The sequence below is a fragment of the Apodemus sylvaticus genome, chromosome 16 (genome assembly GCF_947179515.1).
Source record: "Apodemus sylvaticus chromosome 16, mApoSyl1.1, whole genome shotgun sequence".
Classification (NCBI taxonomy): Eukaryota; Metazoa; Chordata; class Mammalia; order Rodentia; family Muridae; genus Apodemus; species Apodemus sylvaticus.
The window spans coordinates 27,551,442-27,564,383 of NC_067487.1; positions in this window are offsets into that span (position 1 = coordinate 27,551,442).

Genomic DNA, 12,942 nt, shown 5'->3' on the forward strand with positions numbered 1-12,942 from the left:
CACTTGTTTGGTTAGAGTCACCCCAAGATACTTTATGCTGTTTGTAGCAATTGTGAAGAGGGGTCATTTCCCTAATTTCTTTCTCAGTCTGCTTATCCTTTGAATATATAAATGCTACTGGTTTGCTTGCATTGATTTTGTAGCCAGCCACTTTGCTAAAGTTGTTTAAGCAGCTGTAGGAGTTCTCTAATAGAGTTTTTAGGGTCACTTAATTATACGATCATATCATCTGCAAATAGTGATAGTTTGACTTCTTCCTTTCCAATTTGTATCCCTTTGACTTCCTTATGTTGTCTAATTGCTCTAGCTAGGACTTCAAGAACTATATTGAAAAGATATGGAGAGAGGGGGCAGCCTTGTCTAGTCCCTGATTTTAGTGGGATTGCTTCAAGTTTCTCTCCATTTAGTTTGATGTTGGCTACCTGTTTGCTGTATATTGCTTTTACTATGTTTAGATATGGGCCTTGAATTCCTGTCCTTTCCAAGACCTTTAGCATGAAAGGATGCTGAATTTTGTCAAATGCTTTTTCAGCATCTAATGAAATGATCATGTGGTTATTTTCTTTGAGTTTGTTTATGTAGTGGATAGCATTTATGGATTTCCTTATATTGAACCATCCGTTCATCCCTGGGATGAAGCCTACTTGATCATGGTGGATGATCGTTTTGATGTGTTCTTGGATTCGTTGGGCAAGAATTTTATTTAGTATTTTTGCATCGATATTCATAAGGGAAATTGGCTTGAAATTCTCTTTCTTAGTTAGATCTTTGTGTGGTTTTGGTATCAGCATAATAGTGGCTTCGAAGAAGGAGTTGGGTAGTGTTCCTTCTGTTTCTATTTGGTGGAAAAGCTTGAAGAGTATTGGTGTTAAGTCTTCTTTGCAGGTCTGACAGAATTCTGCACTGAAACCATCTGGTCCTGTGCTTTTTTTGGTCGGAAGCCTATCTATGACCCCTTCTATTTCTTTAGTGGTTATAGGTCTGTTTAGATGGTCTATTTGGTCCTGGTTTAATTTTGGTAGTTGGTATCTGTCTAAGAAAATGTCCATTTCCTCCAGATTCTCCAGTTGTGTTGAGTATAGGTTTTTGTAGTAGGATCTGATGATTTTTTGAATTTCCTCAGTTTCTGTTGTAATATCTCCGTTTTCATTTCTAATTTTGTTAATTTGGATACTTTCTCTGTGCCCTTTGGTTAGTCTGGCTAAGGGTTTATCTATCTTGTTGATTTTTTCAAAGAACCAGCTTTTTGTTTTTTTTTTTATTCTTTGTATGTTTCTCTTGGTTTCTACTTGATTGATTTCAGCCCTGAGTTTGATGATTTCCTGTCTTCTTCTCCTCCTGGGTGAATTAGCTTCTTCTTGTTCCAGGGCTTTCAGTTGTTCCATTAATCTTCTAGTGTATGCTCTCTCGAATTTCTTTTTGGAGGCACTCAAAGCTTTGAGTTTTCCTCTTAGCACTGCTTTCATTTGTGTATGCTGTGCCTTTATTTTCATTAAATGCTAAGAAATCTTTGATTTCTTTCTTTATTTCTTCCTTGACCAAGGTATCATTTAGTAGAGTATTGTTCAGTTTCCATATGTATGTGGGCTTTCTGTTGTTTTTATTGTTATTAAAGACCACTTTTACTCCATAGTGATCTGATATGAGACATGGGATTATTTCATTCTTCTTATATTTGTTGAGGTCTGTCTTGTGACCAACTATATGATCTATTTTGGAGAAGGTAACATGAGGTGCTGAGAAAAAAGGTATATTCTTTTGCTTTGGGATGAAAAGTTCTATATATATCTGTTAACTCCAATTGGTTCAAAGCTTCAATTAGTTTCACTGTCTCCCTGTTTAGTTTCTGTTTTCCTATTTGGTCCATTGGTGAGAGTGGAGTGTTGAAGTCACCCACAATTATTGTGTTATGTGCAATGTGTACTTTGAGCTTTAGTAACATTTCTTTTATGAATGAGGGCACCCTTGTATTTGGGGCATAGATGTTCAGGATTGAGAGTTCTTCTTGTTGGATTTTTCCTTTGACCAGCACGTAGTGACCTTCCATGTCTCTTTTGGTGACATTAAGTTGAAAGTCAATTTTATCTGAAATTAGAATGGCAACTCCGGCTTGTTTCCTGGGAGCATTTGCTTGTAGAATTGTCTTCCAGCCTTTTACTCTAAGGTAGCTTTTGTCTTTGACACTGAGGTGTGTTTCCTGTATGCAGCAAAATATAGGGTCCTGTTTACGTAACTAGTCTGTTAGTCTATGTCTTTTTATTGGGGAATTGAATCCATTGACATTAACAGATATCAAGGAGTAGTGGTTATTGCTTCCTATCATTTTTGATTTTAATTTTATACGTTTGTGGTTATCTTCTTTGGGTTTGATGAAAGAAGCTTAATATCCTGCTCTTTTCAGGGTATAGTTTCCCTCGTTGTAATGGTGTTTTCCCCCTATTATCCTTTGTAGGTCTGGGTTTGTAGAAAGATATTGTGTAAATTTGGTTTGTCATGGAATATCTTGGTTTCTCCATCTATAGTAATTGAGAGTTTCGCTGGGTATAGTAGTCTCGGCTGGCATTTGTATTCTCTTAGAGTCTGCATGAGCTCCGCCCAGGATCTTCTAGCTTTCATGGTCTCTGGTGAGAAATCTGGTGTAATTCTGATAGGTCTTCCTTTGTATGTTACTTGCCCTTTTTCTCTTACTGCCCTAAGTATTCTTTCTTTGTTTAGTACATTTGGGGTTTTGATTATTATGTCACGGGAGGTATTTCTGTTATGGTCCAGTCTGTTTGGAGTTCTGTAGGCTTCTTGTATATTCATGGGAATTTCTCTCTTTAGCTTAGGCAAGTTTTCTTCCACAATTTTGTCGAAGATATTTGCTGGCCCTTTAAGTTGTAAATCTTCACTCTCATCAATGCTTATAATCCTTAGGTTTGGCTTTCTCATTTTTTCCTGGATTTCCTGGATATTTTGGGTTACAAGCTTTTTGCATTTTGCATTTTCTTTAACTGTTGAGTCCATGGTTTCTATGGTATCTTTGGCATCTGAGATTCTTTCTTCTATCTCTTGTATTCTGTTGTTGATATTTGCGTCTATGGTCCCTGATCTCTTCCCAAGGTTTTCTATCTCCAAAGTTGTCTCCCTTTGTGCTTTCTTAGTTGTTTCTACTTCTGTTTTTAGATCCTGGAGGTTTTTGCTCAGTTCTGTCATTTGCTTGTTTGTGTTTTCCTCTAATTCTTTAACATATTTTTGTGTTTCCTCTTTCATGACTTCTGCCTGTTGATCAAAGTTCTCCTGTATTTCTTTAAGTGATTTTTGCGTTTCTTCCTTATTGGCTTTTGTATTCTCCTGAATTTCTTTCAATGATTTTTGTGTTTCCCTTGTAAGGGCTTCTAATTTTTGATACATTTTCTCCTGAATTTCTTTAAGTATGTCCTTCATGTGTTCCTGTACCAGCATCATGACCAGTGATTTTAAATCCAAATCTTGTTTTTCTGGTGTGTTGGGGTATCCAGGACTTGCTAATGTTGGAGAATTGGGTTCAGATGCTGCCATAATGCCTTGGTTTCTGTTAGTAAAGTTCCTATGTTTGCCTTTAGCCATCTAGTTCTCCCAGGTGTTAGATGGTCTTGTCACTGGCTGGTGCTTCAACCTACTGTGGATCTTTAAGGTTATCTCTGCAACACTGGATGACTGGGTTTCCTCTGGCACTGATTACTGACATGCTACCTTCCTCTTTTGTGCCTTTGAAGCCCTTCCCAGTCTTGCCTCAAGCAATGTTATACTTAGGTTGTCAAGGTCAACCAGGTGTTCTCTGTCTGACTATTATGGAGCAAAGATGTTGTGGTGGGGTCAGCCCCTCTGTTGATTCTCACATAGGACACAGATCCTGGGATGGACTGGCTTGCAGATGAACCACCTATGTGCTCAGTTCCTGAGTGCAGGCAGACCCCTGGTGGTTTGCACCACCAGAAATCTAAAGCTCAGGGTGATACAGTACCTAGTGATCATTTCCTGTCCTGGCAAGCAGTGAGTATGGCCGAGGGGCTTCTCTCCTTCCGCAGCTCCCTGGGCAGGACATGGGCCTCGAGCCAGGCGGGCTGGCAGACAAACCAGCCTATGTGCTCAGTTCCTGGGTGCAGGCAGACCCCTGGTGGTTTGCACCACCAAAAATCTAAAGCTCAGGGTGATACAGAACCTAGTGATCCTTTTCTGTCCCAGCAGACAGCAAATATCAATGGCTGCTTTCATATCCTAAGAAGCATAGTAGAGAAGAATCACATATTGTTCTTATATTTTTCACATTATAGGTTCACTTTTATTTGATCGTATATAGCAGTAACTGAAGTAAACTTATAATTTAGCACATATATTCTGCTTTAGATAATAGTGCGAGCAGGAATAGTATCAGTTCTCAAAAGGCACAAGTGAAGAGCTTTGATAATTTACAAAATGAGTGATCTAACTATTGAAAGTTTCAAAGAAAGTTGAGTAAAAACACAAAGAGAAGATGGTCAACATAGTCACAGGTCTCAGCAAGTGTCTTCTGAGCAGGGTGAACCTTCATCATATAAAGGGTGAACTGGGTGGGTCTGCAAAGAAACCATTGAATACATGTCATGTCCTTTGGGCAAGCCCACCATGCTCCATATTATTAGATTGACTTACAGGTTTTATTAAGACAGTGACTCCTCTTCTAAATGGGTCAGCAATAATTAGATGTATTAGTATATCACTCTGTATGACTGTGTAACAGTCAAATACCATATTGAGTGGGAATTCATATAGTTTAAACCTGAGTTATAATGGTTGGTTTGGAATAAAAAAAAAACAACAGACAATTATCATAAATTTAATCAGTCATGACTACATGGTAAGAGACAAAAGTAGAGTAGGAGATCAAGATACTGGAAAGTGAAGAAGTTTATGCAGAGAAGACCCAGCTCAGGCAGTGAAACATTTGTTTCAATCAGTTTCTGGTAGAGCCTTTCAGAGGACAGCCATACTAGCCTCTGTTTGTAAGCACAACATAGTATCAATGATAGTGTCACACTTTGATGCCTGCCCATGGGACATATCTCAAGTTGGGACAGTCACTAGTCAGCCATTCATTTTATCCTGATCCATTTTTATCCCTGCATTACTTTTAGGCAGGAAAAATTTCAGATTGAAAATAAAGGACATGCATGATATGTACTCACTGATATGTGGATATTAACCAAAAAGTACAGAATAGTCATCATATACTCCTAAGTCCTTATGAAGTTAAATAGGAAAGCCCAAGTGAGGATGCTTTAATACACTTATAAGGAAGAATAAAATAATCATGGTAGAAGAAAAGAGGGACCTGAGAGGGAGAGAGGTGGGGTAGAGGAAAAGGGAGTAGGATCAGACATTGGGAAAAATGGAAGAGAAGCCCAGAGGGCCAGGAGAATGAACAAAAGTATGCAGCTTTCAGGAATTGAGAATGAGGAGAAACTCTAGAGTCACAGAGACCTGGGATGGTGGAAGCTCCCAGGACTCTATGTGGGTAACCTTAGCTGAAATAACTAAGAGATGGGGATCTATGTCCAATTTTCTGAGGAATTACCAAATTGATTTCCAGAGTGGCTTTACCAACTTGCAATCCCACCAGCAATGGAGGCATGTTCCTTTTTCTCCACATCGTCTCCAGAATCTTCTTTCCCCTGAGTTTTTGATCTTAGCCATTCTGACTGGTGTTAGGTGGAATCTCAGGGTTATTTTGATTTGCATTTCCCTGATGATTAAGGATGTTGAACATTTTTTTAGGTGTTTCTCAGTCATCTGGTATTCCTAGTTGAGAAGTTTTTGTTTAACCCTGTACCCCAGTTTTTAATAGGGTTATTTGGTTCTGAGGAGTCTAACTTCTTGAGTTATTAGTATATATTGGATATTAGCCATCTATTGTATGTAGGATTGATAAAAATCATTTCCCAAACTGTTGGTTTCCATTTTGTCCCATTGACAGGGTTCATTGCCTTATAGAAGCTTTGCAATTTTGTGAGGTCCATTTGTCAATTCTTTATCTTAGAGCATAAGCTACTGGTGTTCTATTCAGGAAATCTTCTCCTGTGTCCATGTACCCCAGATTCTCTCCCACTTTCTCTTCTATTAGAATAAGTGTTTTTATGTAGTGATTTTATGTAGAAGTTCTTTATCCACTTGGACTTGAGTTTGTACAAGGAGATGAATGGATCAATTTGCATTCTTCTACATGTTGACTGCCAGTTGTCCCAGCACCATTTGTTGAAAGCGCTGTCTTTTTTTCTACTGGATGGTTTTCCCTTCTTTGTCAAAGATCAAGTGACCATAGGTGTGTGGGTTTGTTTCTGGGACTTCAGTTCTATTCATTTGATCTACCTACCTGTCTTTGTACCAACACTATGCAGTTTTTTATAACTATTGCTCTGTAATACAGCTTGAGGTCAGAGATGATCATTCTGCCAGAGGTTCTTTTATTGTTGAGAATAGTTTTGCTATTTGGGGTTTGTTGTTATTCCAGATGAACTTGAAAATTGCTCTTTCTAACTGAGTTGGAATTTTGATGTGGATTGCATTGAATCTATAGATTATTTTAGGCAAGATGGTCATTTTTACTATATTAGCCCTGCTAATCCATAAGCATGGGATATCTTTTCTTTTTTAGTATCATGATTATAATTTTATTTTATTATTTTGCATATTCTTTGTTTACATTCCAAATGATTTTCCCTTTCCCAGTCCCCCACTCCCCATAAGTCCCATAAGCCCTCTTCCCTCTGTCCATTCCTCAATCAACCCCCTCCCACTTCTCTGCATCAAACCTTTCCAGGACCAGGGCCCTCTCCTTCCTTCTTGGGAATGATTTGATATGTGAGTTGTGTCTTGGGTATTCAGAGCTTCAGTGCTAATATTAACTTCATCTTCTGAGATCTTCATTTTCTTTCTTCAGAGACTTGAAGTTTTTGTCATACAGATATTTCACTTGACCCAGCTATACCACCCCGGGGAATATACCCAGAAGATGCTCCAACGTGTAGTAAGAACACATGCTCCACTATGTTCATAGCAGCCTTATTTATAATAGCCAGAAGCTGGAAAGAACCCATATGCCCATCAACAGAGGAATGTATACAGAAAATATGAGGTACATTTACACAATGGAGTATTACTCAGCTATTAAAAACAATGAATTCATGTAATCTTAGGCAAATGGATGGAACTAGGAAATATCACCCTGAATGAGATAAAACCAATAACAAAAGAACACACATAGTATTCACTCACTGATAAGTGGATGTTAGCCTAAAATCTCAGAATACCCAAGATATAACTCACAGACCACATGAAGCTCAAGAAGAAGAAAGACCAAAGTGTGGATACTTAGATCCTTCTTGGAAGGTGGATCAAAATACTCCTGGCTCACAGCCAACCAATAGACTAAGCCTAGGGTCCCATTGGAGCAGCTAGAGAAAGAGCTCAACGAGCTGAAAAGGTTTGCAGCCCCATAGGAGTAACAATAATATGTCCCAATCAGTATCCCCAGAGCTCCCAGGAACTATACTACCAACCAAAGAGTACACATGGAGGGACTCATAATTCCAGCTACATATGTAGCAGAGGATGCCCATTTCAGACATCAATGAGAGAAGAGGCTATTGGTACTATGAAGGCCAGGTACTATGATGTCCCAGTGCAGGAAATGTCAGGACAGAGAAGCAGGGATGTGGTGGTAATCAAGGGGAGGGGAGATGAGATAGGGTGTTTTCAGAGGGATAACAAGGAAAGGGGATACCATACCATTTGAAGTATAAGTAAAGCAAATATCTAATATATATATATATATATATATATATATATATATATATATATGTATATATATGTGTGTGTGTGTGTGTGCACTCGTGTGTGTGCATGTATGTGCGTGTGTGTGTGTATATGTGTGTGTGTGTGTGTGTATGTATGTGTGTGTGTGTATTTATAAAGAGATGGGGATCTGATCTGATGAGAACACACCTCCAGTAGCTAGCCAGGGCCTTCAGTGAACGGATGCAGACACCAACTGTCCTATCTTGTTTTATACATCATCTTCAGGAATCCTTCTGTCTGCCTGGTCCCAATTTTTAGTGTGGAAGCACATGCTAACTCTATGTCCTATTGTGTATAAAGCATGTACTCTCTCTCACTCTCTCTCTTTTTCCATATATATATATATATATATATATATATATATATATATATATATATAATATTTTATTTATTTACATTTTAAATGTTATCTACAGAGGCTAATGTCTACATCTTACTATTGGACTGAGCATGGGGTCCCCAATAGAGAATAGAGGAGTTAGAAAAACAATGAAGCAGCATACACTTCATAATCAGTAACTTTACAGACTGATCTAGCTTGTGCTCCCAATTTTTTCTTTGTTTCTTGTCTTTTTTGAGTGGTTCTCGGTTTTGCATTTTTGTTCCCTTCTCTGTATGGCATCAATGGTTTGCCGGGTAGCTGGTATTTCTGAGACCCTTCAATGAGTTGCCCCAGGGGGTTCTGTCTAGACTGTAGTTCTAGCTATTGGTAGGTGACATGAAGTAATGAGAATGTTCTAGAAGGTGGGAGAATCCACAGGAAGGAGGTAAGCTAGGTGTGCCATGAGCATCTGTAGTCTTCTGGGAATGGAGACAATGATGGAAGAGTGATCCAGAAGGTGGCATGCTGAAAAGCTGGGAATAGTTCTGAGATGATGGAATGGGAGGGTCTGATAGACAAAGAAGCTCAACTACCCGATTCCCTCCTTAAATTCTTGATGAGTGTTCCCATATACTTATATGTTAAATAAATATACTATATTGCCTTTAGAAGAGTGACAACAAATAAATACTGTCCATGTTCAATTGATGATTCATAATATTCTGAAAACAATATTTGTATATTGCTACTGCCTAGAATTTGTACTTTTCTCTTAAATCTTATTCCTTCTATTTCTAATTAAATGTCACTTGACTTTGTTCTTTGATTGCTTAAGATAATAACAGGAGGTGACTGGAATACAAAGGATCATATAGTTCTGACAGGTGGTAAGCACATTTAAGACACCAGGTTAAGCAGACTGTAATTATCTGTGGGATGGTGACTCTAACAAACACTGTCTTTGCCTGTATGTAAGGTATACTATAATGTAGGTCATTGATGACTTTGATTTCATCTTTCCCGTGTTACAGATAGAACATACTTTCTAGACCCTTTGTAGAGAGAGCTTGCAGAGGTAATATTAATAATCAGAATGCTATAATTGTTAAAATGAATTATGGACTTTTACATTAAATCTCTTCTGCCTGTTTACTACAGGTTATATACTAAATAGACAATTGTCGCAGACACTGCCGTCATAGAAAGGCACAAAGAGCATGGGCCCCTGGACAGCCAGGTAAATAAGAAAGAAGTGCACACCATGTAATAACCTGGAGTTCAACTGAAGAATTCTTCTCCAGGACAGAAGAAAATAGACCAACTTTAAATAAGGAAAGTGAAACATGAAATAAAATTACCACAAATATGGTAACAGAAAGAAAAATATTATCAGTATGTTACAACTAATTACTGGCAACAACTTGCATGACCTGCTTAAGTGGATCATTTTTTAGACCAATATAAGACTGGATGATAAAGAAGCAGAAAATGTGGACATGACACCTACTGTTAACAGGGATCAGTTCAATGAGCAAAAACTCTCAAAAAATGAATTAGTTTGTTCCTTGCTACAAAGTATTTAAATAATCAGCACCAATTGTTAAAAATTGTCAAAAATAACAGAAGGCCCTATTTCAATTTTTTTATTAATCATTTTATTTGTTTCCATTTCAAATGTTTTCCCCACTACACGCCCACTTCCTGTCCTCCCTCTCTCCCCTCCCCTTTGCCTCTAGAGAGTGCTGTTCCATCCACTCAACCACTCTTACCTCTTTGCTCTAGCATACCCCTATGCTGGGGCATCTAGCCTCCACAGGATTAAGGGCCTCCCCTCCCACTGATGACAAATAAGGCAATTCTCTGATACCTCTCCTCTGAGTGTTAGAAGATGGCTGGTTTACTGAATTGGGCATGTTGGATTATACTTAATATTATATTTGTTTAGCAATTTCTATTTTAAAGTTTCCTTCATGGTGAGATTCTCTGTTTTATTCATCCATGTGCACAATTCCTTTGAACATCTTATTTTCTGATGGCTTTCGAAGGTTGTGAATTCTCTTAGTTTATTTCCATTTTAAAATTCCATTACTCATTCATTAGTTTTGATGTGACCTTCCAGGTGTATTACTTTTGTTTGGAGGATCTTTACTTTCAGGATAGATATAGATGGTTTCATGCTTTTACATAGTCTATGGTCCTAGTGCAATCAGGGCTCATGTTAATGCCCATTGTCTGATCAGCTTCCTGCAGCAAAGGCGATTGTGCTGAGGAACATACTGATGTGAGTAGCCTGCACTGGTCACTAAGGACAAGTTGATGTCTGTGGTAAATGCAGCTACCTGCGAACATATTGCGGTCCATGGCCCTTGTTGCTCTGGAGGGCAAGTTGATGTCTTTGGTCAATGATCCATGCCAAAGATTCTGATTGTGTCTGTGCCCCATGCCTAGGCAGGAGTCTTTGTTGATATATGTGGAGTGTGCAGCAACCAGAGACCATTCAGGTGATTGTGATTAGTACTGCCAGACGAAACCCTGTGGAAGACCGTGATCCATATTCCTACTGATTGTAAAATGGGCAAGGAAGCTTGTACTTTTGCATTACTATCAATTGAGAGAGGGAGAGGGAGAGAGAGAGAGAGAGAGAGAGAGAGAGAGAGAGGATTCTGCAGGATTCCCACCTCTCCCCAAAACAGTTAATATTCTAGAAAGAGTACCATCAAATAGGATGCTTAAAAATTGCAGTAAGGATGTTGAAATATAACTCTGCAAAACTGATAGCTTCTAGTGGGTGGGGAAGGACTATTTAGGGGCTTGGCCACCTGGAGTTTGACCATGCTCCAATAAATATATGAGCACCATTAATTTTCTTGTCTTGTTTCTGTCATTTTATTTTGTCATTATCATTGGTTTGTCTTCTTCTTCTTCTTCTTCTTCTTCTTCTTCTTCTTCTTCTTCTTCTTCTTCTTCTTCTTCTTCTTCTTCTTCCTCTTCCTCCTCCTCCTTCACCTCTTCCTCGTCCTCCTCCTTCTCCTCTTCCTCCTCCCCCTCCTTCTTTTCCTTCTCCTCTTCCTTCTCCCCCTCCTTCTCCTTTTCATCTCCTCCTCCTACTGCTTCTCCTCTGCTTCTCTTTCTCCTTTCTCCTTTTCCTTCTAGTTCTTCTCCTTCTTTCACTTCCTCTTCCTCTTTGTCTTCTAATTTTTGGGAGAAATGACAAGTACTGGGCATGCTTGGGAGGACTGGGAATTGTATATGATTGGGGTGCATGATGCAAAATTCCCAATTAATCAATATACTTTTTAAAAAATATAAAAGTTACTTATGAGATAAATGGCAATTGTTATTTTCCCATACTGGTATTAGCACTGATAATTTACATTAATTTTTATATTTTTCTTACACTACGAAATATGTAAGTTCTATGATTTGCATGAGATTGTTTCAACTTTTTATGTTGACATGTATACGTTCTGCATATTTTAGAAATTCTTGACAGTTTCATCAATTTGTTTATCCTTGTTAGTTTTGTTTCACATCCTTCTACTTCATGGAGTCTTAATTTCACTCTCTTTGTACATAATCTCTAGTTATTTAAATTGTTGGTTATTGTCATTTACATTTATTTCTCTATGCATGATTATATTATTGTCTTGACTTTATCCCCTGTTTCTGCTATTAATACTTCTTGACATAAAAGATCTTCACCAATCCTACATCAGATAGAGGGCTAATATCCAATATATATAAAGAACTCAAGAAGTTAGACTCCAGAAAACCAAACAACCCTATTAAAAAATGGGGTACAGAGTTAAACAAAGAATTCTCACCTGAAGAACTTCGGATGGCGGAGAAGCATCTTAAAAAATGCTCAACTTCATTAGTCATTAGGGAAATGCAAATCAAAACAACACTAAGATTTCATCTTACACCAGTCAGAATGGCTAAGATTAAAAATTCAGGAGACAGCAGGTGTTGGAGAGGGTGTGGAGAAAGAGGAACACTCCTCCACTGCTGGTGGGGTTGCAAATTGGTACAACCACTCTGGAAATCAGTCTGGCGGTTCCTCCGAAAACTGGGCACCTCACTTCCAGAAGATCCTGCTATACCACTCCTGGGCATATACCCAGAAGACTCCCCACCATGTAATAAGGATACATGTTCTACTATGTTCATAGCAGCCCTATTTATAATTGCCAGATGCTGGAAAGAACCCAGGTATCCCTCAACAGAAGAGTGGATGCAAAAAATGTGGTATATCTACACAATGGAGTACTATTCAGCCATTAGAAACAATGAATTCATGAAATTCTTAGGCAAATGGATGGAGCTAGAGAATATCATACTAAGTGAGGTAACCCAGACTCAAAAGGTGAATCATGGTATGCACTCACTAATAAGTGGATATTAACCTAGAAAACTGGAATACCCAAAACATAATCCACACATCAAATGAGGTACAAGAAGAAAGGAGGAGTGGCCCCTGGTTCTGGAAAGACTCAGTGAAACAGTATTCAGCAAAACCAGAATGGGGAAGTGGGAAGGGGTGGATGGGAGGACAGGGGAAGAGAAGGGGGCTTACGGGACTTTCGGGGAGTGGGGGGCTAGAAAAGGGGAAATCATTTGAAATGTAAATAAATTATATCGAATAAAAAAAAAGTTAAAAAAAAAAAAGAGTAAAAAAAAAAAAAAAAAAAAAGAAAAGAAAGAAAACTCCCCAGGAAGGCAGGTTGACTCGGTGAAATTTTTGACAACTAGAGATCAAATCTGTC